We start from the raw sequence: 27,139 nt of genomic DNA on the forward strand, positions 1-27,139 counted from the left end.
AATTCCAAAGCAGTTCATTTCGAAAAAGGAGTTCACCTAAAATGTTACAAGTTATTGTCAATAATCATACGACTTTTTAATTTATAAATTCTCGCTGAAGTTGCAACCCACATAGAGAAGGCAAATAAAGTTTGTTGAATTTTAAATTTGTGCTTCCGTTGGCTGAAGTTATGGACATTTAGGCACATTTAGGACGACATGTAGGAAGTGATTGAAATACCTTTTAAAAAACATACGTTTGACAATACTAGAAGTGAAAAAGTTGCAAGATTAGTTTTCACAAATTCAGTGATTATTTTTTGCTTTCCTTTCTCAAAATATAAGAAGCGTGGATGTTTTATATACCCACTGTGCTGACAAGCAGCCTAATACATCAGTTTTAGGAATACAGAGATCCCACTAATGACCTCCATACACTGTCTGTACTCTACAGAATTAAAGTAATTGCCTTAACCATTTCTTTCCTAGCGAGAGTAACCAACTGAAGTAATTATAGTTTGTTATTCTGTTCTTTTTAACCTCAGGCAAACAAACGTGTTTATCCACATGCGCAAAAACTCCGTTTAGAGCCATATAAAAATATGTGTAGTATCACATATACATTATTACATTTGAAAATATCCACGCTTAAGGAGATTTTTGCTTATTGCAAAACGATACGGACACAACGATGGTAATTCTGAAATATAGATAAAAAAACAAGTAATATTTTATCCAAAGCACCAGAAAATTTAGTTAGCCGATTTAATTAAAAAATCATTTAAAGGTATCATTTGTGTAGTTAAATTTCTTAAGGTATCCGACCACGTTCGAAGCACTTTTTTTCAAAAAAGCAGTATAGGTATACTATAAACACATTTTCTCATTTATTATCTACAGAGATTAATTATGGAATTTCAAAATTTAATATATTCTATTATTATCCTAGAAAAAATATTAAATTTACGTGAAATTTTAAGCAAATTTTAAAACAATTTGAAACATTCTATATGAAAAATATTAAAATTATGTTAAAAAAAGTCATATAATAATAAATTACATGCTTTTATCTAGGGAATGACATAGGAGTTTAAAGATATCTCGAATAGTAAAAAATTTCAGAATTTTGAAAATGTTTTATGAGATTTTCGATAAATTCACAGTCTTATTATTTAAATAACAGACCACAATTTCAAAAATATTTAATATATAAATATTCTGGTATGTCATTCCCTAGATAACTATATATAGATTAAGCATACAAAGTTTCATAAAAATTAAGTAATAACAATTTGATTTATCGTGCACCAAGTGAGCCAGTTTTTAGAAAAAATAGATTTTGAGAAAAATGCATTTAAAGTTTAAAATGCTTTATTTTTATTATTAAATCTTGACCCAGATACCTAAAACTCCCCATATCTATAACTTATACCTTCCGTTTGTTCAACTTTATCTATTTTTCTGTTTATATTCAGCCTATTTGTTTTTTGTGCCAATTTTTACTCTGGGTAGTGAGTGATATTTTGTTTTCCTTAATTGCTCCATGTCGAGCTTACTAAATATATCAACTGCATATTCACCATGTTGCATACATATATAAATTAAAATATCTAGTAAGCCTAATATCCCTCTGTTAAAGTGTATAACAGCTATATATGCCCCCAATTTAAAAGTTTGTAATTCCACAATGGCAACCGTCGGTATAAATTTTCAAAAAATGTCATTAAAATTTTGTTTGCATTTCGTGTCTTTTTTTTTATAAGCACTTTTAAAAGAGCTTCTGCTCACATAGTTTTATATACACTCTGAAGAATATTAATTACATTCTTTGGCCCAGTCCTTTGGATTTGTTTGTGTACACTCTTCTAACTGATACAGCTCGCTGATATTTACAAAAAGTGTCTGGTTCATCTGGGCACTGACCATGTATAAGTAGTTTTGCGCGAGAGAAAGTGTGAAAAAATGGAGCAATTACAGCACTTTCCATTCATTGTTCCTGATTCTAATTCCATTTTAAAGTTTGTCAATAAAGACATCATAAGCGAGCGCCGTTGACTCCTCCATCAAGATATTTTTGTTTTCCCTTCATATTTTTGTTTTTCCCCTTTTGTTTTTCCTTCTGGAACGGGGCTTCTGAATATGACTTACACATTCATATTTAGTGACATTATTTAAGTATAAATATTTACGTCACAAATCACTTTCAAAAATATCTCCTGCCGATGAGAAACATTTTATTTTTAGTTCACTCGATGGAAATTGCTTTATTAATATTATTCTCTATTTCCTTCGCAACACGTTTCATAAATTTGTTCCTTATGCATTTTCGTTTACAAACACACGACTTCGATTTTTTTATGACCGTTTATTATGCTTTTAAGTAAAACATTTTTAAAAATAATCAAAGACTAAGATAAATCTAATTGCAGTATGCAATGTGTCGAATCAAATCAAAGTCATATGCTAGCGAGGACATAACGCTTTCCAGAGATAATTAATAAAAATATTGCATTTTATTGGAAATAATTTCATGTTGCTGAACAGACTACAGATAAGATTCTTTAAACTCCCTCTCTTTAAAAGGCTTTACATTACATTTCAAAGGCAACAAATTATTTATGTCCATTTCTAGCTCTTTTCAACCCTTTGAATGGCACTTTCGGTGATTTAAATGCCCATTTCCGGTTTTTGCGTCTTTATGAAATCCTTAATATCTTGGTTTCTAATTAACGTATAAATAAAAGCATACCAGTTTTGGAAAGCTAAATATACAGTCTATCCAATGAATGAATAAAAGAAAATTACCATTTTTTGCCAAAATTGGCTTTTTCAACGTGTTCGGTCTGGCAGTATTTTCTCTCCCTCTTCAAAATGGCAGAATCAATATTTTGTTCGATTTATTTTTATTTAAACAGGTTTCGAGAATATAATATCGGCTACAAAATATTTTAATTTCATTTTTATCTACTTCTTTCAACGCATTAAAGTCCTATTGTTTTCAGAAAGTACAGCTTATCTATTAAAATACATTTAATTTGTAAATATGATTAATCCTTTTCATCACAAATGACCTTTTCTTTTTTTTTTTTTTTTAAACAAAGATGGAATGAAATTATTCTAATGAAAGTACGACATAAATCTTAAAAACTGTTTCTTCAGATTTTTATTTCGAAATTTCATCACAAGGAGTAAATACTTTCGTGCTTAACCTTGACCGTTTCCCTTAACCTAATGCACTGCTGATCAATGCGCCACAAATATAAACAAAAGGAATAGAATTTAAAACAATGAGATTTCCATTTCTATGTACTACTGAGCTCATTTGTCAATTAGTTTTCTCCCATTATTTAGTAATTTACTTATTTATACAAGATTTTAAAGGATAGCTTTTATCTTGCATGTGAGTCAGAACTGAGGAAAATATAAATTACAGATGGTTGTACATATTTTTTATTCATATTTGACACAAGGTAGAAAAATCTCCAGGTGTAATTAATAATAATCGTGATTTTTTTTATTCATGGTCACGTTAAATTCAGTTTCAGAAGTACATGTTACCCCAATTCTTTCTTTTTCGCAAATTCAAGGTCAATATCATCTGATATATTCAAGAGGAAGAATTCATAAAAGGCATGAAACTTTCATTTTTCCCCGTCCAGTTTGGAGGTTTCATTTGTGAAATCTAGACAGAAGAATTTGGATTTACTTGATTATACCAAAGAACACACCTGTAGGGAGGGATGGCTTCATGAAGGATTTTTCACGTCATGAAGGATTTTTCACGAAGTGGAAGGTGAGCGGTGATTGTCGTAATGTGCCCCGAGTCGGCAGACCAACGAAACTGGGAGATAGAGACCGACGAGTGCTGTCCAGAGAAATTCGGAAAAACCGCACCCAACCGATGGCCCTCATCCGCGAGGAGTTTCAACAGGCATCCTGGAGTATTGTTTCGATGAATACCATCCGTAAGGAAGCACATCTGCTTGGTTTTCATGGTCGTGCTGCTGCCCATAAGCCTTTGATCACAAAGTCCAATTCTCGATTAATTCTCGGTTAATGTGGTGCAAAGCACATTGAAATTGGACCTTAGATCAATGGAAACGGGTTCTTTGGAGTGACGAATCAAGGTTCACCCTTTACTGTTCGGATGGCAGGGTCTGGGTCTGGCGTCTACCTGGAGAACGTCTCCTGCCATAATGCCTTGTGCCAACAGTCAAGTTCGGCGGAGGTGGAATTACGGTCTGGGGGTGTTTCTCCTGGTATGGGCTGGGACCCTTGGTCCCATTCATGGTAAACTCAACTCCGATGCCTACTTCAATATTTTGGATGACAATGTGCTTCCTACGTTGCGGCAGTGTTACGGGGTGGACCACTGTTACTTTCAGGACGACAATGCCAGTTGTCATGTTTCGACGTTAACCAAGGCTTGGTATGGTGCCAATGGAGTTCATCGAATGGACTGGCCTGCCCAGAGTCCAGACCTGAATCCTATCGAGAACCTCTGGGACGAGTTGCATCGCCGAATTCAGGGGTGCACTACCCGTGCAAAATTGGTGAAGGAACTTCTGTGTCTTCTCCGAGTGGAAGAAAATACCACTAGCTGTCATACAAAGACTTGTGGAAAGTATGCCCCGGAGGGTCCACGCTGTAATTACCTCTCGTGGAGGCTCTACCAACTATTGATTTTGAATAAAGTTAGTTTTACGTTTCTATCACAGGTGTCCAAATACTTATTGGTAGTCAGTGTACAATTATCGCACGATGCGCTTAACTGTGTTGCCATCTTCTTGACTCACATTGTAGGCAAAAATTATGGTGTAAATATGCCGTCGCAGCGGCCCTCTTCCAAATTGACAATGACTGGACCAGATACGTTCTTTTCAAGGGCAGAGTCGAGGACGTGGTCAGGGCAGCGCCGCATGCCTTTGGCCCTATTTGATTTCCTGTACCTACTCCTTTCCTGTATATATATTACTTTTGCTTTATTAAGCAAATTGAATTTATTTCATTTAAATTTGTATTTGCGTGTTATTTATTTCATGTGAAAGGAAAGGGTTATATAGAAGAAACAGTCAGAAGTTTCGGATGAACTATTATAATTAAATCATTTAAAATGGTTCATCAGCTAATTTGGATGAACAGAAACACTGTAGTTTTCCTAGGATTACTTCTGATTTACTTCCTCTTGATAACGTTGATTCACATTATAATTGTATTCTTTTTCTTTTTCTTCTTTTCCATGTATTTTTATCTGTTTCTGTTGTTTTCGGAATTTCTTCTGGTTTAAAAAAACATTAAGTTGAATATTTTTCACACTTTTTATTGGGACATTTCGGGATTGCACTGGTTTTAGATTTTCTTTTATGTCTTTGTGGTATTTCAAAATTTATTACTTTTTGCCTATAATTAATTAATTTTTCAGCAGCATGTTGCACGAAAATAATTTTGTAATATTTTTGCTGTAAAACAATTACTATATATCATGGAGGCAAGAAATAAAAGGAGATGCCATCCCCGCACTACGCTTAACGCAGTGCTGCCGAACTTTGGTATTCAAAACGGGTGTGTTTTGTTTTACATATAGAGCACATTGACAGCGGTTTGGTGGTACTTTCACCCACGACAAATCCATGCAAATCGAAAAGCAAGGACACTTCCTTATAAAAGAAACATTCATTGTTGGATGGGTAATAGCAATTTGTATAGTTTAGTGACATTTACGCAAAAATCAAATCTTAGTCATTTTTCGATAACTTGCCTCAAGTAGCACACGACATTGCAAACTGGTCCGAGAGGTTGCCAAGTGGTCGTGGTAACTTTTACGACGTCTTTACAACGTTTCGAAGACGCAAAATATTTGCCGTTGGCAATTTGTCGACGTCATTGAAACTTCATGATATGACAGCTTTTAGATGTGGTCGTTTTAGCATCTTTTTCATACTTCATAGTTTCATATTTTATAGTTCATCATCAGCGTTACTTTTAGAATGAAAAGAGACTAAATCTGCCCTTTCAAGAATCTGAAGTCCGCATAAGATTTATTTTGCAATGTTTCATTACTTTATTTCATCTAAATATATTAATCTGAGGTAGATTCATCTAATGAAATATAAATTTAATATAAATACTTGAATTATTAAATTTAATTAGTACTAAAATACGTGCTAAATTATTGTTTAAAATTCTGAAAAATAATTAATATTTAATATACTTTTTTATAAATATTATAGCAAAATATTTTAAAATGAAACTAATCTATAAAGTAAGTTGTATTTTATGTTCTATAAATAGTTATGCATTTTATATATTTAAAAATATATATATTTCCTAAATCAATGCAAATCACATGTTAGCAATTATTTCACTGGTAAAATATGACTTTATTTATTATTTTTGAAGTAAGGACGAATTTATTTGAATTAATATGCTGACATAATATGAAGCATTTTACCGCATACAGAGCGAAAAGTACAATTTTCGCGAAGATGTATACACGGATAAAAATAGGGCGATTTTAAAAATTCCGAGAAAACGTCCAGTGTTAAAAGACGATGTATATCCATGCATTTTCAACGTCTGTCCAATATATATGACGGAAAACTCACCGACACTCAGGAGAAGCAGAAAGGAAAACTTAATGGAAAAGGAGAAAGAAATATTAACAATTTTAATCGAAAACGACAAAATTAATGGCTTTGATAAATTACTAATAAATGTTGACATCAAAATTAGAAAACTGAACAAAAATACGAAATTCATTACCTATAAAAATTATGATGAACTGTTTGTTATGTTTTTACGTTTTTCCCGTTCATTCAAAAATGTTTGGTTTAATCCTAGTATTACGGTACACTCGGGATTTGGTGACATTGACATTACAAAAGTTTTAGCGATCCCGATAAATATTTTTTTGCAAATTTCGTAATATGTGAACATTGTTCGCAATTCTATTCAGTTGAAATAATTCTTCTAGGCCATTTAAAAAGATTCTATTAAATTAACAGAAGAAAAGTCGAAAGGTTTAATGCAATCGAATAAATTGCTGAAACGTTGTACTGAATTGCTGTTCGACATTCCATGTGTATTATTTACTGCATGATTATATTAACGAACATCTGAGCTCGAGGCTTGTGCGCTTTGGCTAGCTTCCAAATTCGAACAAGTTAGTAACTGCGCGATAATTTGACTCCATCTTATTTTCAGGAATATTTTCTTCACGCTTTTGTAATTCACCGTCGGATTTAAATACTGGAGAGCTTCAATAGAGAAAGAGAACGACGTACAAAAATATAACATTACAGTTTATTTTGAATTCAGGACGAATCTTCGTGGTAATGCCGAATTTCTGCTTATTTTGTTTATGAATATCTGCTTGCAACGTGCTAAAATTGTCCATACAGTTAAAAAGTGTTCTTGGTGTTTTATGACTTTCCGGTGATTAAAATTATATTGTGGTTTTCCAATCTTCAGTGGCTCCAGCTGTGCAATATTTGGATACACGGATTATCGTTATATTTGGATACATGGTTTCGGTTATAAAGTCGTGCAATTTGGATACACGGATTCGTTTAAGTGCTATATCGTATATCATTCATATTAATCGATTATTGTGTTCATGATACAGTTTGGTGCTCAGACTTTGCGCATATGATCGAAAAAATAGTGTTAAGGAAACATTAGCATTACTATGAAATATTATAATCTATAATTATGCCATACTTAATTGTGTAATATTGAAAAACACTAAATATTTTTTTTATTTATTGCAAATTGCAGTTTTACTACTTGTTGTTTGGGATCTGTTCTTCCAAACATTGTGTAATTTCGCGTTTTTTTAAATATGTATGTTTGTTAGATTATCTCAGTAAATGAATGTTGAAAAATAGGTTTTATTTTTTATTCAATTTTAGTATATTCATTATACTTAAATAAGTATATTAAATAAGTCATTTAAGTATATTATATTCGTAATTTAAGCATATTCATTAAATATATTCTTCGTTTAAATTTTATGTGCTTGTGATAAAAAAAAATGCATAATAAATAGAAACAAAAAGTTTCATCGTGTGCTATTTAACGAAGAGCTTACTTCAACGTACTTAGCTTACTATCGTGTACTATATTATTTAAATTATTTTTGTACAGTATCAAAAGGAAAGTTATTGATTATAAAAAGTGCCTGAAATGATTATTGTAATTTAGCATAATTCCAAAATGTAGAAACTAAAAATAGGTAAATACATTTACATATGATCGAAAGACATGTTGTTAAGGAACATCAGCATTACTAGTAAATACTGGAATCCATAATTATTGCACTTGTAATTGTTTACTATTTAAAAACACAAATATTTTTTTATTCATTGTAAATTTTAGTTCTGTTATCTTCCTACTGCTATTTATACTTTCAACCACTTACTAGTTCATGTTTTTTCTTAAATAGTGCTGTCATGTATGTTGTTTGTTAGGTTATTATTTCATTTTAGATATGAATATGGGAAGTTATTAGATTTAGGTATATTTTTGTATGAAATATTTTTGATCACATTTATTAATTACTTTATACTGTCTTTCATTTGCATACCATGGACTTATAGAAGTTAATGGTTATATTTTTACTGTGAAATGCGAATAAATTTATTTATACTTCAGTTCAGGTAAAATACTGATTATGTTACCTTAAGAACCGCTTCCTAATTTATCACGACAGGGGCAATTTCCAATGTCTCTGAGATTTAACAGAAATAAATGTGATAATGCTGTTATCAGAAACGCTCTTTATTTTAACCCACATATATATCTTTACTTTTATTTATGTCTAATTGAGTTTTAGTTATTTAAAAACCTACTATTAATGTTATATATTTATCATAACCACTTTCATAATTACTCTCACTTAAGGAGAAAAAACCTGACGTGTACACCACATGACTTCCTTGTATGGAATATTAAATTATACGCATTTTTTCTTGCCTTTCGTTTAAACTTATTGGATTTAATTAAATCTACTTCGCCGACAGCGAATAAACCACAATAGAATAAATGCATTCTTTAAAATTCAGTATTTGTTTACCATAGCGACACTTTGGCGCTAGATTCACTTAACAGTATTATATTTCGTTCATATTATAACTTAGAATGCACAAAATTTGTATCATTTAAAGAATTATCTAATCGTTGCCACATGTTCTATTCAAATACTATAATAAAGCTAGAACGATGTATAAAAGAAATTAAGCAAACAAAACAAAAAAGAAACAGTTTTCACAGACGATTGAGTATTTCTCATTCAATTAATTCAGTTTTCACTTCGCGGCAAGGCAAAAATACATAAAAACTCAAAATATCTGTATTAAAAATTACTAATTATTAAAAATTAAGTAAATCTTAAACACTTTTTTCCTCGAAAAAATTCCAGAAAGGATTAAGCATGATTTAAATTGCAGTAATAAATGAAGGCGTTATCTTTGTTGTTGCGAAGCTACGTTTCTCTAGATTGGCAACAAATTCACTACTCTGCTGTTTCAAATGTAAACAAGCAATGGCCGCCATCAAAAAAATTATTAGGCTTAGCGGCACTTAAACAACTTTAAAATTGTTGATAATTCTAAAAATATTGCATACAGATTTACTAAAGGCATAACAACCTTAACCGTAAGATAAGAACAACATAATTCAATCATTTTTAAAGCAAAAAATGTACAATTTACAGACATATGAGAGTAAAGAAAGTGAGATCACTGAGCCGGGTGACAGAGTGGATATATTTATAAATATATTTATATATGTTTGGCGCGGCTGATTGAAACCAAAATACGAGGTGCACATCTACTTGTTATAGTAGTCCTATATACAAAATTTCAACGTTCTGAGGCTACTCGTGTTTGAGACGAACGTACAGGGATTGGACAAAAATATGGAAACACCTTTAAAAAACATGTTTCTTTGCTTAATATGGTGTAGGAAACCCGTTGGCATCCAAAACAGCTTGCAGTCTTCTCGGAATGGATAAATACAGTTCCTGTATGTTTGCCAAGGGAATATTATACCATTCTTCCTGCAAAACGGTGGCAAGTTCAGATAACGATGTTGGCGGTGGATAACGAGAACGCACTTTCCGTTCCAATGTAGACCACAAAGGTTCGATAATATTCAGGTCTGGTTACTGTAGTGGCGAGGGGAGATGGACAACTCATCCTCGTGCTCAGAAAACCAGTCCTGGACAATGTGATCTGTGTGAACAGGGGCTTTGTCGTCTTGGAAGACATCATCACCATCGGGGAACAAAGTTTGCACCATGGGATGAACTTGATCGGCCAAAATATTCACATAAGTCTTGGCAGTCATGTGCCCTGACACAGTTATCATGGGGCTAGCAGAGAAGCACGATATGGCTGCCCAAACCATAACAGAACCCCCGCCATGTTTCACTCTTGGCAACAAGCAGTCTGTATTATAGGCTTGAGATGGCGTTCTCCAGACGTAAACTCGGCCAGAAGTGGGAAACAATGTGAAAGAAGACTCGTCAGATCATATTACTCGCTTCCACTGCTCTATAGTGCAGGCTTTATGACTTAAACACCACCTTTTCCTGTTACGGGCATTAGCATCACTGATGAGTGGCTTCTCAATTGCAGCACGGCCAGCAATTCCCTGTTTATAAAGCTCCCTTCTAATTGTTTTGGTACTCACAGGGTTCGGTAACACAACATTCATTTCAGCAGTAACTTTTGCAGCTGTGGTCTTCTTATTTTTCGTCACAATTGCCCTTGATGATCGTCTGTTACGATCACTCAGGACACACTTTCGTCTGCGCTGTGATTTAGCAGATGATGTTTTTCCGCTTTTCAAATATGCGGAATAAATCTTCGATACAGTACCTCTTGAAACACTAAACACCTCGGCTACCTTGCTTACGGAAGCACCTACCATACAAGCTCCAACAATTTGCCCACGTTCAAAGTCTGTTAACTCTGACTTAATGCAACGACAACCTCACATAACAGTACTCCGACAACAACTGAACTGTTTAGCACATTTACGAAGTTGTATAGGTGGCGTCAGTAGTCAAAAGCGCTAGTGCCACCTACATATTTCATTAAAATCAATCTTTCTTTTCAAAAATGCATTTCACAAGGTGTTTCCATATTTTTGTCCATCCACTGTATCTCGCATAACTCTAAAACGAGTAGCCTCAGAACATTCGTACAGACGTCACGAAGAATTCTCTTCGGAATTCATTTTAAAGCAGTTTTTTAATTTTTTTTTTTTTTTTTTTTTTTTTTTTGAGGAAAAGAGTCTTTTATTCTGTCCTTACGTACAGATATCACGCAAAACATTGTTAAATTGCATTCGAAAGCGGTCAAAATGGATATTTTCGTTGAAATATGCTGCCTGAAACTATTCGCGATTACAATACTTCTTTTTTACTTCGTACAAGGAAGTAAAAATGATGAAATTTTAAATAATCGGAACTTACAGTTTTAGTTATTTAAAAAATATGGTTTAAACTACTGAAAATAATTAAGGCTATTATTAATTATGCATATTTAGTCTAAAGAGAAATTTAAAAACTATAGTTTACAGACATATGAGAATACTGAAAATAATAAAGGTTATTATTAATTATGCATATTTAGTCTAAAGAGAAAAAAATATAATATCTTCTGGTTTTCAGGAAATGATAAAATATTTAAACTTTAGATAAATACAAGGAATACAAAATTCTAAAAAAGAAGAAAAATATATTAATTATTAATCTTATTTTTCTACATAAATCAATATGTAATACAAGGAAATAATAATGATATTTTCACAACTGTTGCAAAAAGGTGGAATTTTGCGAACATTTAGGCGTCGTTAAGACGTCGTGATACGATGCTTTCACAACCAAAATATCACTTTCGAAAGACGCAATAGCGAAGTCTATGAGACAAAAACCTCATCTGAAAAGACGTAATAAAGACGTCTTTGCAACGGTTGCAAAACAGTGGAGTTTTGCGGACATCTGGGCGTCTTAAAGACGACATATTGCAACGTTTTTGCAACGACATCCGCGACGTGTTTGCAACGTCGTTGCGACGTTGCTGTGCTACTTGGGAAAACAGCGATTTTGATTAGAATTCTTTGATCAAATTCTAAGCTACTGAGCGACAAACTATATATTTTATTAAAATGTGTATATTATGCATAAAGAATGATTACTATCTTAAGGTTAAATTTAAAAAGTCAAAATATCTCAAAAAACACACTTTAAAGCTCAGTTGCCTTATAACTAACTAAAATAAGAGTAAAAATTTGCATACGTCTTTCAATGGAATGACAGTGTGTTTGCTACTTTCCTTTAATATTCCAAATATAAAAATGCTTTGAATCAAATAAATTTTTCATCATCTACATAATACTGTAATATGCACTTTTTAAAATTTTTAGGGGACAGGCATAATAATTGCCCATTTTAAACTCATTATTTTGTTTTTATATAATTGAAAAATAATCATACAGTAATCCTTGTAAAATTAATAAATATATGGACAGATATGCTAATAAGTTAATTTTTCCTTCATTTGTAACTATATATTTGTGTAATATTGCATACAGAAGTAGTTGCGAATTTGGCGGAAGTGCCATGTTTTGTCAAGGTGATGTGACCATGTGAACGTTCTACATCATCATGACAGCTTATTAGGAATTTTAAAATAGTGTTAGTGTTATTAATCGGTATATCTATATATTTTGCCAATTGTTACATTTTGGGTTACCTTGCAATATATAAATTTCAGGTATTTGTGAATTTAGATCAATAAGTTGTTTTAACTGTTTCAAAAAAGGAAGCAATGTTTGTATGCAGAGTAAGGCAGTCAAGATTGCGATCTAATGATAATGACGTAAGACGAAACGAATAGTTGTTATTTAATATACTATCAGAGAACTATTGAACTGGATGAAATTGCTAAGAGAGGTATTGAGGGCTCTCAAGAAATATATTTAATAGATAATTTGAATTTTATAATGAATGTATCTATGAACGTGTTTTAAGTCAAAAGTTTAGAACTTGATGTCAAAATGTAAATATAAAATTATGTATGTTAAAATATTTGTAATTAGATACATAGGTCAGGTTAAGTTTTTAAATAGGCTATACTATATTCAGGGCTATCTGCCTAAGGGTAGAGATGCTTTCGTGGAGAAATTTCGAATGAAAACTGACTTTTGAGTAAGTATTAAAACTAATCCACGCAATTTTCATTCAACTTATATTTATGCACATTTCTTATGTAAACAATTCTGATATATGCTAAATTATTGTAAATTAGTTTACTCGAAAATTATTGTAAATTAGTTGAATGCACGGAAATTAAATATTTGCCCATGCCGAAAATGAAAAATATTAAATATGTATGGATATTTATGTATATCCTTATTAAACAAAATATGTGTAAATCTCTAATAAATCAGACTGGATCGCAGTTAAAGTAATAAACAGAGGAGCGTTCTTCCACACAACATTTATTCACAAACACCAAAGACGAACTGATACATATACATAATTGACATCACTGTTTCTTTTTACAAACACTACCGCCATCTATTGGCGATTTATGGATACACAATCCTAAAACTTAACACTCCCCCCCCCATGCATCCGTAACGGATGCATCAATTTTACTGAACTTCAAGATTATAAACTCTTTCAATTGGTCTTCTAACAACACCCTTATCCAACTGAATCTCACAAGATCTAATTCTATCATCTCTTCCATGAAATAATTCCTTAATCCTACCTATCTTCCAGTTACAGCGTTTCACATTATCTTCTAGTACAAGTACATCATCATTAATTTTAAACACGGGAGAATTCTTAGGAGTTTTTGAAAACATGACTGATCTTAATTCTAACAAATATTCTTTATAAAACCTTTTCCAAAAATGCTCTAATATTAATTGCCTATGCTTCCATCTTTTAATCAACTGAGATCTTGTAGATTCTAGTTTAGATTCAGGTGAAGGTAAAACAGTCAATCTAGATCCAGTTATAAAATGAGATGGTGAAAGAGAATCGGGTTCATTTGGTTCATTGTATACATACGTTATAGGTCTAGAATTAATAACAGCTTCAACTTCAACTAAAACAGTATACAGTTCTTCATAATATTAAGAAGCTTTACCTAAGATACGTTTTAAACAAGTTTTTACAGATCTTACCAAACGTTCCCAGAATCCGCCCCACCAAGGAGCACCTTCTACAATAAATTTCCATTCAAACCCATTTTTACCAAGGAAATTTAGAACCTTTTCATCTTTACATAATTTATACAAATATTTTAATTCACGATCAGCAGTCTTAAAGGTTTTAGCATTATCAGAATATATAACTCTACAAATACCCCTACGTGCAAAAAATCTACGTAAAGCTTGAATGAAACACTCTGCACTTAAATTTGATAACAATTCTAAATGGACTCCTCGAGTCACTGCACAGGTAAACAATGAAATATACACTTTTGTACCATCCTTTAAATACAAAGGGCCAGCGAAATCTATGCCACTTACCTCAAATGGTTGAGCTTTCTCCACTCGGTCAGCTGGAAGAGGGGCCGATATCTCGTGTCCAGCTTTAGCATTATATTTTTTACAAAATCTACAATCATGTAAAACAGATTTTACAAAACGTCTAGCTTTTAAAATCCAAAATTTCCCTCTTACTTGCACTAAAGTTTCATTTACACCACTATGAAGTACCTTTTCATGACAATTCAAAATAATTAAACGATAAAAATAATTATTTGGTAATGTTATAGGCTGAATTTCATCGACATCTAATGATGATTTCACTAATCTACTTCCAACTCTTAAACAACCCTTTTCATCCATTACTGGATTTAACCCAAACAATTTGGAATTATGAGACAATGGTTTTTTACATTTAACATCATTCAACTCTTCAAAAAAATACTCACCTTGTGATAAGATAATCCAATAACACATAGCATTACATATTCCATTTTTGGTCACAGGACCAATCACTTTATTCTGTGACTTTAAATTATTAATGAATCTAAATACATATGACGTGACTCTTAAAAGTTTACCTAAGTCACTAAAGTTTTCTATTTTTAACACAGGTTGTAAAGGTTGAACACTGCTAGTAACTTGAATCACAACTCTTTCTTCAACACTATCTACTATGTTACAATGCTTGTTCACTTTAGGCCAATTTATTTCATCTTGATGAAGCCATACAGGTCCATGCCACCACTCTTGATCTACTACAAGATCACTCACTTTAACACCGCGTGTAATTTTATCGGCTGGATTATCTGAGCCAGGACAATGATGCCACATGCTCGGGGATGTTTTGTCTTGAATTTCAGACACTCGATTTTGTACGAATGTTTTCCATCGCCGTGGTGAGTTTTTTATCCAATGAAGCACAATAATAGAATCTGTCCATAAATGAATCTTAGCTTGAGGAAAATACACACGGACTGTAGTTACAAGTCTTGCACATAACACTGCTGCCATAAGCTCGAGTCTTGGTAAAGATAATTTTTTCAGGGGAGCCACTCTGCTCTTGGCTATCACTAAACTTGTTCCACAATATTTTAAGCTACGGAATTTCACGTCCACTGCTGCTCCGTAAGCACTTTGAGATGAATCACAAAAACAATGCAGTTCCCTTGTTTCAGGCGTTTCATCAACATCACGAAAATACCACCGAGGTATCTGGATATTAGGTAGATCACATAGTTGCCTATACCATTTGTTCCACTTGTCTTGCAATTCTGGTGGGATAATTTCATCCCAATCAACACCTTTCAGCCATAAATCCTGAAACAGAACTTTTGCTTGAATAACATATGGAGCAAAAAACCCAATAGGATCGAAGATTTTTGAAGCAGCTTTTAAAACACAACGTTTTGTTTGGTCATTTGACTGGATGAAATCAATAACGTCTTGTGCATTAAAACAGAAGATATCCTTAATTGTATCCCATTGAAGTCCAAGAATCTTTGAGGGGGAATCACAGTCAGGCAATTTAAAGCTAACGAAGTTGTAACTTGATTTATACTGGTTTTTTACAGTATCCGAATTAGAATTCCATTTGATCAAAGTCATTGATGCCTTTTTCATTATATCATTGGCTTCATGATATATCTGTATAGCTTCCTCCTCCGTATCTGATTCACAAATAAAATCGTCAACATACATGAAGTTTTCTAACATTTCTACAGTTCTGGGATGGATGTCTTCAAATTTCTTTATATGATGCTTAATGCAAGCGCTCAGCAAAAATGGACTTGATTTTGCTCCAAACATTACACGACACATCCGATAAACTTGAATTCTCGGATTGCTCAAACTTGAATTCTCATAAATCCACAAAAATCGCATTGAATCCCGATCTTCAGGTGCAACAGAAATTTGTAAAAACGCTTTCTCAATATCTGACGTAAATGCATGAAGTCGAAAATTTATTAAAACTTTCAAAAATTCAGGAAGAAAATTTGGTTCTTGTAGTAAATTATCATTTAGAGATTCATGATTTTTTTCCTTTGAAGAAGCATCATAAACAATGCTAAGTTTCGTAGAATTATGATCTTCACGGATGACAGCACGGTGAGGTATGTAGTAAGTTCGTCTCCCAGATGGAGTACCAAGATCGACCTTTTCTATGATTTCTTCTTTAAGCTGATAGTCAATCACTTCTTTATATTGCTCATAAAAATTCAAGTTTGATTTAAATTGTTCGATCAGCTTTAAAAATCGTCTTTCAGCATTCTTAAAATTGTCTCTTAAAGTCACATTCTGATCTTTCCATGGAAGTCTAACTTCGAATCTATCCCCCTTTTGTGTAATCGAGTTGTTAAATATTTGCAACGCCATTTCATTTTGTTCTTCGTCAGAAATATTTTTAATTCCTATAGATTCAATATCCCAAAACGATTCGACGCTTTTTAGAAGTTTCTCTTCTATACTTACGTTCAAACACGCATCATGGATTTCAAAGTCTGATGAAGAAATTTTGCCTTGTATACACCACCCAAACAAGGTTTTCATAGCTACGGCATTTCTGTTTAATTTCTTCGCTTGCTATTTTCCACATAATATCCGCGCCGATTAAAACGGAAATATGATTCATTCCATCGGCGCCGCCGCAGTCTGTTCCGTTTATCCTTTTTATTTCTTCGCTTGCTATTTTCCACATAATGTCCGCGCCGATTAAAACGGAAATATGATTCATTCCATCGGCGCCGCCGCAGTCTGTCAAAGTGACGCCGAATGCTTGGAGTTGGGATTTCATTTCTACATCTGGTACTCGTATATCGGCATTTGTTATGACTGGTACTTCAATGACTTCGAGATTTATGGATTTTTCAGGGTCATTAATATTTCGGAGCGTGAGTTCAACTTTCTTTCGACTCCAATGTTTCCCGTTCTTTCCACCGAAGGTATGCAGATTTAAAACAGTTTCTCCTTTCACTGGTAACTGTAATTTTCTTGATAAATCTTCTCGAATTGCAGAGATTTGGCTACCGCCGTCAAGAAGACATCTCACAATACAGTTCTTATTTCTGCCCTCAGCCACAGTATACACCGTTTGAAGCATAATATTAGATCCAGTTTTGGCAGAAGAATTTTGAACAATTTCTGCCGATGTTTCGGTTTCCTTATTTTTTACACTGGAGACAGCTGATGTGGGATTTACACACACACTTTCATGATGTTTACCGCGGCACTTTTTGCAGGAAAACTGTTTGTTCTTACAGTTGATAGCTAAATGTTTACATCCAAAACACAGAAAACATTTTCCTGTACGTTTCAAAATGTTTCATTTCTCTTCAGAGTTCACCTCAGTACATTTATATTTCGTATGATCTTCTTTGTCACAAAATATACATTTGTATCCAATTGTTGATAAAGCTGAAGCAGTCGGAACTTTCGGTTTATAATTAGGATAAACTTTCGTGCGTTGTTCATTTTGACGAAAGTATGGTTTCTGATTCGTTTTCGCAGAGTTCATTAAACTTGCAGCTTCTCGACAGTTAACTTCCTTTTTTAAGAATTCGATAAGTTCCTTTATATCAAATCTTGCTTCCATATTTCGACTTCGATTAAATTCCAAATTAATTCCTCTGGAAATTTCTGCAAAATGATAGGACAGAGAATATTTCCATAATTTCGAGAAGTAACGTTTAACGATTCTAAACTTCGAATGTTGACTTCGCATTCATCGTACAGCTTACGCAGTGCTTTAACATTTGAAATGTTTCCCACTGGTTCAAGGGATAATAATTTATTCATATGCGAAGTGATAACAACATCATATCTTCCAAAACGTTCTTTCAATATTTCTACTGCGGAATCATAATTCTGGTCACTTAAAGCGAAACCGGAAATGGCAGCTAAAGCATTACCTCCAAGTAAGGATTTTAGGTACGCAAATTTTTCAGTTTTTCTCAATCCACTATGATTATGAATTGTATTTTCGAATTGGTTCCAAAAGTCCAACCATTTACACGAATCTCCGTAATAAGTTCCGATTTGCAGACGTGGTAACTTCACTGTTTTTGTTTCAACTGGAAGTGCAACATTAGCCGTTTCGTTCTGATGAACTGTTCTAGAAGATTCCGAATTCTTCTTCAAAAATCGTTGCATTCTTCCTCTCCATATAACAGTTTTATCCTGGTATTCTTGACTTAAGGTAACTTCATTTTCAATCTCCTCCGAAGTTACTTTCGTTTCTATTTCTGAATCTAAACTTTTCAGTTCATTGATTTTTCTCAATTAACTGTTCATATAAATCCTCGATTATCTCAATTTTCTCATTTAGCGGAATATTATTTGCTAAATTCGATTCGACTTTGGTTATCAGTTTCGTAGTTAATTGTCTAACTAACAACCGATCGTTTCTTTTTCAAATGTTCAAGAACGCCCTCCATTTTCGAAATATTCAGTCTGTCGATTTTCTGGTTCGTAATAATCCCGGTTTGCAGGCACCATAAACAAAATATGTGTAAATCTCTAATAAATCAGACTGGATCGCAGTTAAAGTAATAAACAGAGGAGCGTTCTTCCACACAACATTTATTCACAAACACCAAAGACGAACTGATACATATACATAATTGACATCACTGTTTCTTTTTATAAGCACTACCGCCATCTATTGGCGATCTATGGATACACAATCCTAAACTTAACACTTGTAAAAAGCATGTATTTAACACAATGCCCAAATATTTGAATTATTTTTTAATGTATTTTGAAATGAGGCATTTATTCATTTAAAAACTCCTGTGAATGTTACTTTAAAGAAATTTAGTTATTAAATATATGTAAACTTATGACGATTATAAATATTATCCTAATGTATGATAACCTTACATTTAATTGTAAACATGTGCATTTAAAAAATCTATTTAAGCAAGAATTGTTTGTACTGAAAGACAATCTATTAAAAGGTGTTATAAATCACAACCTATGAGATGCGTACTTAAAAAGCAGTAAAGTAGAATTCTTAGAGTGTAATCCATTAAAAGGTGTTATAAAGCACAACCTATGAGATGCGTACTTAAAAAGCAATAAAGTAGAATTCTTAGAATGTGCATTGTTGAAAAGGAAGTAGTAAAGTAGAATTTTTAGAATACATATAGTTGAAATTAAGGATAAAAAATTATAAATATTAAAAGAATTATTTCCTTATATTTTATAATAACTCAGTTTCAAGTTTTAAATAATACAAAAAAAAAAAAAAAAAAAAAAAAAAAAAAAACACCTTTTTCTTTTATTCCTTACAGAAATACTCTTAGAAAGTTAAGTAATACGGAAATCAGCAGCAATATTTAACGTATTTCACTATTAAAATAAAAGGTGCTCTACTTTTGAAATGAACCGAACAGATCATTAATTATAAAGTGACTCTGATTTTTACTTTATTGTATGAAGTAAAGGAAGTGTTGTAATCACGAAAAATTCCGGGTACCATATTTCAACGAAAATATCAATTTTGACCACTATCGAATGCAATTTAACGATCTTTTTCGTGACATCTGTACGTAAGGACAAAATAAAATTTCTAATTTAAAATGGATTCAGAAGAGATTTTTTGTGGCGTCTGTCTGTACGTACGTATGTATGTATGTATGAATCTCGTATAACTCAAAAACGAGTAACCTCACGTTGAAAGTTTGTATATAGGACTGCTATAGCATGCAGTTGTGCACCTCCCGTTTTAGTGGCAATCAGCCTCACCAAAAGTATATCAATATATGTATTACTTATTCTGTTACTCGACTAAGTGAGCTCAGTTTCTTTATTCTTATATGTTTATAAATTATGCATTTTTTGCTTTAAAAATGATTGGATTATGCTGTTCTTATCTTCCGGTTAAGATTTTTATGCCTTTAGTTAACTTCCGCGCAATAGTTGCAGAACTATCAACAATTTAAAAGTTTTTTAAGTGCGGTTAAGTTTAATTGTTTTACCATTGTAATAACTTACTTACATCTTCTTTATCGGTGGTTCTTGTGTTCTATTGGCCAAACAAAGACACTTTCCTTTAACTAAATCTATTTAATGAAGAGAAGACTATGTACAAATATTATATACAGATTACAGAGTATCTAGTTTATGTCACTCTCAACCACTCTCATCAACCTCTCAACCCACTCTGCCGAAACCCTTAATTAGCTAAACATACGGGCGGCGCAGCGCCCTCTATCTCTTTTTTTTCTACATCACTCCCCACCTGTACTCTTTAACAAGAGTACACAAACTTACTTACATAACAATATCAACATTAATTAATAATGGATTAATACTAAATGGTATGACATATATAAATGAATAATCTATACTAGTATATATCAAAGCCACAAATGAACATAATAATTAATAATATAATAAAACTCAATAATATCAAAAGTTCTAAATTAAATCTCGAAAGGATATAACATCTGGATCGATCTTCTGAATTGTCCTTTGGGCGTGCGAACGAGGCACGCTCGAACATGTCCATCTCTTCCTATAATCACGTTTTCAATTACACCCATGTCCCAAAGTAGTTTGGATTGTTTTGGTCCTTCTACCAACACAACGTCTCCAGTCTTAAGGTTCCGCTCAGTTTTAGGATTAGCAAAGTTATGCGCATTTCTAAGATGGAGTAAATATTGCTCTTTCCACTTGATCCATGTTAATTTTAAGAGCTTAGATTGGTAAAGCTTCCTCCTGGTTAAAGTCTCTTTGTCGGATACCTTGTTAAAAATTTCCAAGAAATGCTCGGGAAAGTTAAATGTACCACGTCCTGGCAATAAAAACTGTGAAGGTGTGAGCGGGCGAGTTTTACCCAGCTCGTTGCTCTCGTATGTTAGAGGTCTATTATTTAGCACACACTCGAGTTCAGTTAATATTGTAGAGAGCTCTTCGAAAGTCAGTAATGCTCTCCCTAAGATTTTCTTCAGAGGTTCCTTCATGCTTCTCATCAAACGCTCCCAGAACCCTCCCCACCATGGGGAACGCTCAGGTATGAATTTCCATGTTACCTCTTTGGATGTCAAGAAATCACTCACACTTGGATCTGCTTTGATTCTTTTAAATCCTTTAATTATTTCACATGTGCTGCGGAAATTCTTGGCATTATCTGAATAAATCACTTTGCAGCTCCCTCTTCTTGCTAAAAAACGTCGTAATGAAAAAATGACACTTTTTGCTGACATATCTGAAACCACTTCAATGTGTACAGCACGAGTGATGGCGCATGTAAATAAGGCTATGTACACCTTTTTTGTGGTTATCCGCTTTTTCTCTAATAGTAACTGCTCCCGTTAAGTCGATGCCTGCAACTGTGAAAGGATTACTTTGGACTAAACGATCTCTGGGTAACTGACCCGTTAACTGTTTGGCGGGCTTCACTGCAAACTTTTTACACACCAGGCAAGCGTTAATAACTTTCTTTACTACTTGTCTTCCTTTAGGTATCCAAAATTTATTCCTGACTTTGGACAATGTTGCCATGACTCCTGAATGGAATACTTTTATGTGTTCACTAAATATCACTAGTTCGGTGAACTTCGTTTTGGGCAGAATAATGGGATGTTTTTCGTCATCTATTAATTCTGATTGTTCCAAACGACCTCTGACACGCAAAATACCTCTACTGTCCAGATATGGTGCTAAACTGTAAAGCTTAGAATCTGGTGTTATTAGATTATTCCTCTCTAGTCGTTGAATATCCGAAAAGTAATTCGCTCTCTGTACTTGTTTTATCCAGTACTCCTCAGCTTCTTGGATCTCCAATACAGTAAGAGGACCTTCTTCACAGGCACGTTTTGTTAGCTTGGCGACAAACCGCTTTACCCAAGCTGTAACTCTCAACAATTTTTCGAGACTGCTGAATTTGGTAATGTCTAACGCATTTTCTTCTTCTGGAATAGTCACTTGAACATAAGTGCTTAAACGTTCCAAATTTTGAGAATCAGTTTCTACTTTAAACTTCTGCTCAGGCCATTGATCTTCAGAATCTTTCAACCATGATGGACCATGCCACCAGTTAGTATCTTTCACCAATGCATTTGCTGTTTCACCACGAGTTAATTTATCTGCTGGGTTTTCCGACCCTGGACAATATTTCCACTTATCAGGCGATGTACAGTCTTGTATTTCTGCAACTCTATTCGACACGAACTGTTTCCACTCACGCGCTGACCCCTTTATCCACCACAAGCAAATTTCGGAGTCCGTCCACAGAACTAACCTACCTACCAAATCCTGAAATATTTTCAATAAATATTTTCCTAACCTAGCTGCAATTACAGCCCCCATCAATTCCAACCTAGGGAGGGACAACTTTTTTAACGGAGGTATCCTACTCTTCGACATTATAAACGACGTACACAACTCTCCTCTCTCATTCTTATATCTAAAATATGCCACCGCTCCATATGCCACTACTGACGCATCACTGAAAATATGAATTTCAACCGACTGACCTTTACTTAGAACTTCTGTAAAGTAGTACCTCTCTATTTTCAACGCGTTTAATTCCTCAATTTCAGCGCACCACTTTATCCATTTGCACCCTAACTCCTTTGGCAACTCTGCATCCCACTCCAAACCTCTCTCCCATATTTCCTGCATCAGTCTCTTAACTCGCACCACAAATGGAGAAATAAATCCGACTGGGTCAAACACCTTAACTGCTGTGCTTAACACCGATCTTTTACTATTTCTCAACGATTCCAAACTACTCAACAATGATGTAACATCTACTCTCAAACCATCCTCTTCTAAGTTCCACGCCAAGCCTAACACTTTCAACTTATTATCTGTCTCAGACCTACTTTCTTCACACAACCCTTCCTGAACCCACAAGTCATACAGCTCTTTAGAATTAGTGTTTAGCTTTCTCAAATTAAAACTCGCGTCTCTCAAAATAGATACCGCCTCTGATGAAAGACTGAAAGCTGATTCTACACTTTCCCCTCCATAACACAAATCGTCTGCATACAGTGAGCTATTTAGAATCTCGACACAGTTTTTGTTTCTTTCCGCATATGTCTTTAAATGATGTTTGATCGTTGCACTCAATAAAAACGGTGAACAATTACATCCAAATAATACTCTGTTCATTTGCATAATTTTAAAGTCCTCACTGTCATTATTAGGATACCAGAGAAATTTTAAATATTGCCTATCTTCCCTTGCTATCCCCATCATCAAAAACGCCTTTTCTATGTCACCGCAGAATCCAATTTTAAATTTTCGAAAGGAAAGAATGATATCCAAAATATTCGGATTTAGGTTTGGGCCCTTTTCTAAGCAATCGTTTAACGATAGCTTTCCTCTTTCGCTACTGCTGCAATTAAATACCATTCGAACTTGAGTGCTTTTTTTATCTTTACGGACCACTGCTCGGAATGGCATAAAGTATCCCTCTCTCGTATCCTCACACTCTTGAATAATGTTGTTTTGTGTCTGAAATTTAATTATTTCCATAAACTGCTCCCTCACAAAGCTGTTACCTTTTAACTCTCGCTGCACCCTTTCGAACTGCCTTTTCGCTAAACCAAAATTATTTTCCAAATGCTCTGGACTCCTATTCCACAACAAGCGAGCCTCATACCTTCCGTCTACATATTTCAAATCCTCTTCAAATTGTTTAATTATTCGCTCATCGCCAGAACCCCTTTCCGACGCGCATTCAGAGATTCCTAGACTTTCAATCTCCCAAAGCTGACGAATCTGATCCGATATTTTTAATTCCTCTTCCGAATCGATGTGTATAAACAAGCCGGTGGAGTCTGACCCTGAACTTAACTTCTTACTCTCTCCCCCCACTCTACCACTCAATGTCCAACCGAATATACTTTCATGCAGTACTAAATAGTCTGTTAACCGATGTGTTTTCCCCGTTAAGATGCAGTTCAAGTAATCATTCCCAATTAAAATCTGTACCTCTGCCACTTCACTATCGCAGCTGTCAGATAAGTGAAATCCTTGTTGGCGAAGATTGTTTATAATTTCTTCAGATGGCCTGGGTAATGCATTGGAACAAATGGTTTTTACTTCGAGTGCTTCGATGATTAGAGTGAACCCTGTCTTATTTTTTAGAGAAAGTCTTTTTCTTTTAAATTCTCGCACTGGAGGATTCGAAGATGCAAATGTATGAATTCTTAATCTTTCTTTACCAATAGTTGGTAAATTTGCTTTTCTGGAAATAGACTGACAAACATAAGATCTTTCGGAAGCTGAATCGCATAACAACCTAACGTTAAATGTGGAATTATTTCCTATCAGTTGACCTCTCAATGTTTGATAATAAATCACGTCATTAGGAATTTGCTTGCTCAGTGTTTCGAGGAATAGTGAACTAACGTTTGTCTCTTTTGCTGTGCTCGCAGTATTTTTAATGGATTTATTTTCTTGCCCTTCTGCATCACACAGGCTCTCTAAATGCGACAAAGATTTGCAAATATTACATTTAACCCATTTTGCCTTACAAAATGGTTTTTTGTGACCCTTTTTTAAACAGCGCTTGCACTTAAATTGATTGTATAGTGCTTTGTGTTTCTCTGAAATACTTAAGTCGCAGTCTTTAGAAAGGTGAGATTTAAGACAAAAGTCGCACATATAATTTTCGACTGATGTATTAAGCGTTGCCGCTGATACCATTTTCTTTTTAATTGGAGCAACACTCTTACGATAGTTGTCGGTATTTCTTTCACTGGTTATCGAAAGTGTTTGTTGTTTAAGACCCAGAGTTAGTGACTTTTCGCGCGCTTCTACTTCTCTCTTTAGAAACAACAATAAATCTGACACTGTTGACTCTGTGTCGACATTTTGCTCCCTACTAAACTGTAACACTAAATCTTGCGGTATACACTTATATAAAATAGGAAGTAATAGATTGCCGTAAGAATTAAAATTAATATCTAATGTCTCTAAACTTCTTGTTTGAACTGTTATTTCATCATATAGTTTTCTTAAACTGGATACATCACTTGATCGGCGTACTGGCTCTAAATCTAGGAGAACGTTCATATGCGCGCTAACTAATATTTCTTTTTTCCCAAATCTGTCAGTTAAGATTTCGATGGCCTTTATATAGTTTTCTCCTATTAATGGCAATCCGCTTATAGCTTTTGCAGCTGAACCGGTGAGTAAAGATCTTAAATAGTTAAACTTCTCAACATCTTGAAGCGTATTGTTTTCGTGAATGGCAGCTTTATACTGAGCCCAAAATTCAGTAAATTTACATAAATCGCCGCTGAAAGTTTCTAAGGTAATGCGAGGCAATTTAGTATTATAATTAGTTTTCATTTCCGAAACTTGTGAAGTTTTTCCGGTTTTACCCAGATTTTGAATATATCTATTGACTTTAGATTTACATCTAATGATGGATTCGCTGTATTCTAAACAATGTTCTACTTCTGTCTCTAATTCCTGAACAGTGCTTTGAGCATTTAACTTCATCATATTTTAACAAGCTAGTTTCTCTCTCGATTAACACTGAAAGCGATTCCTGCAACACTTCTAGGTTCGGATTCTCGCTTTGCAATTCCTCATCTAATTTCCTTATTAATTTTGTTACACTGGTACGAACCGAACCTCTAATTTTTCTATTTCTCTCGACGGTTTCTTCAAAACTCATTATCAAAGATAATTTGCATGCAGATAAATGAAATGACTCACCTTCCCGGCCGATGCACCAAAACTTGCTGTATGTAATAACTTACTTACATCTTCTTTATCGGTGGTTCTTGTGTTCTATTGGCCAAACAAAGACACTTTCCTTTAACTAAATCTATTTAATGAAGAGAAGACTATGTACAAATATTATATACAGATTACAGAGTATCTAGTTTATGTCACTCTCAACCACTCTCATCAACCTCTCAACCCACTCTGCCGAAACTCTTAATTAGCTAAACAAACGGGCGGCGCAGCGCCCTCTATCTCCTTTTTTCTACATCCATAGAAGCCATATTTGTTTACATTTGAAACTTAGCATAATAGTGGATTTGTTGCCAATCTAGAGAAACTAAGCTTCGCAACAACAAAAGATAACGTCTTTTTTTATTGCGTATTAAATCATTCTTAATCTGGAATTATCATTTAAGTTATCAAATTATTCCATATATTGACTCAGCATAGCGCCCACAACAAATTAAGTCAGTTTCTACGCCTTCAGTGACTTTTTGCCGATTGAAACCAAAAGTAAACTTTCAGTCTTGTGCTCCGAAAAATGTGCCTTCTCGCCCGCTTTTTTTTTTTTTTTTTTTTTTTTTTTTTTGCATAGAAACTCTAATTTTAGTTGTAAAAATTGTTCTTTAAATTGTTTTAATTGTATGTTTTATTTTTTTCAATTTTTAATAAACATATTTTGAGGTTTCATGTATTTTTGCCTTATCGTGAAGTGAGAATTGAATTAATTGAATAAGAAATATATCTCTAATGAAATTCAAGGAAATAAGTTTAAATAAAATGCAGGAAAAATGCGTATAATTTTAATATTCTGTACAAGGAAGTCATGTGGTGTATACATCAGATTTTTTATCTATTATTTATTTCGTGTCAGTGATTTCTGGCACGAGATACAATGCCTTGTCAAGTTCGTGACATCTTTGTCGATGTTTGGCCACACATATCGACTACGAAC

General features: G+C 33.7%; 1 long non-coding RNA gene across 2 annotated transcripts in view; it reads left to right on the forward strand.

Annotated features, from left to right (window-relative positions):
• The window catches only part of LOC118198337 (uncharacterized), a 133,150-nt gene that overhangs the window by 39,268 nt on the left and 66,743 nt on the right, over positions 1-27,139 (forward strand). Inside the window, exon 1 of one of the 2 annotated variants that reach the window (XR_015040514.1) lies at positions 17,281-17,432. The exons of the other annotated variant lie outside the window; for it this stretch is intronic. This is a non-coding gene — a long non-coding RNA (uncharacterized LOC118198337). Of the gene's footprint in view, positions 1-17,280; positions 17,433-27,139 lie in introns of those variants that run through there. 2 annotated transcript variants of the gene reach the window in all.

Source organism: Stegodyphus dumicola, chromosome 4 (assembly GCF_044657685.1).
Source record: "Stegodyphus dumicola isolate Sdum_Otavi_A_Nest chromosome 4, ASM4465768v1".
NCBI lineage: Eukaryota > Metazoa > Arthropoda > Arachnida > Araneae > Eresidae > Stegodyphus > Stegodyphus dumicola.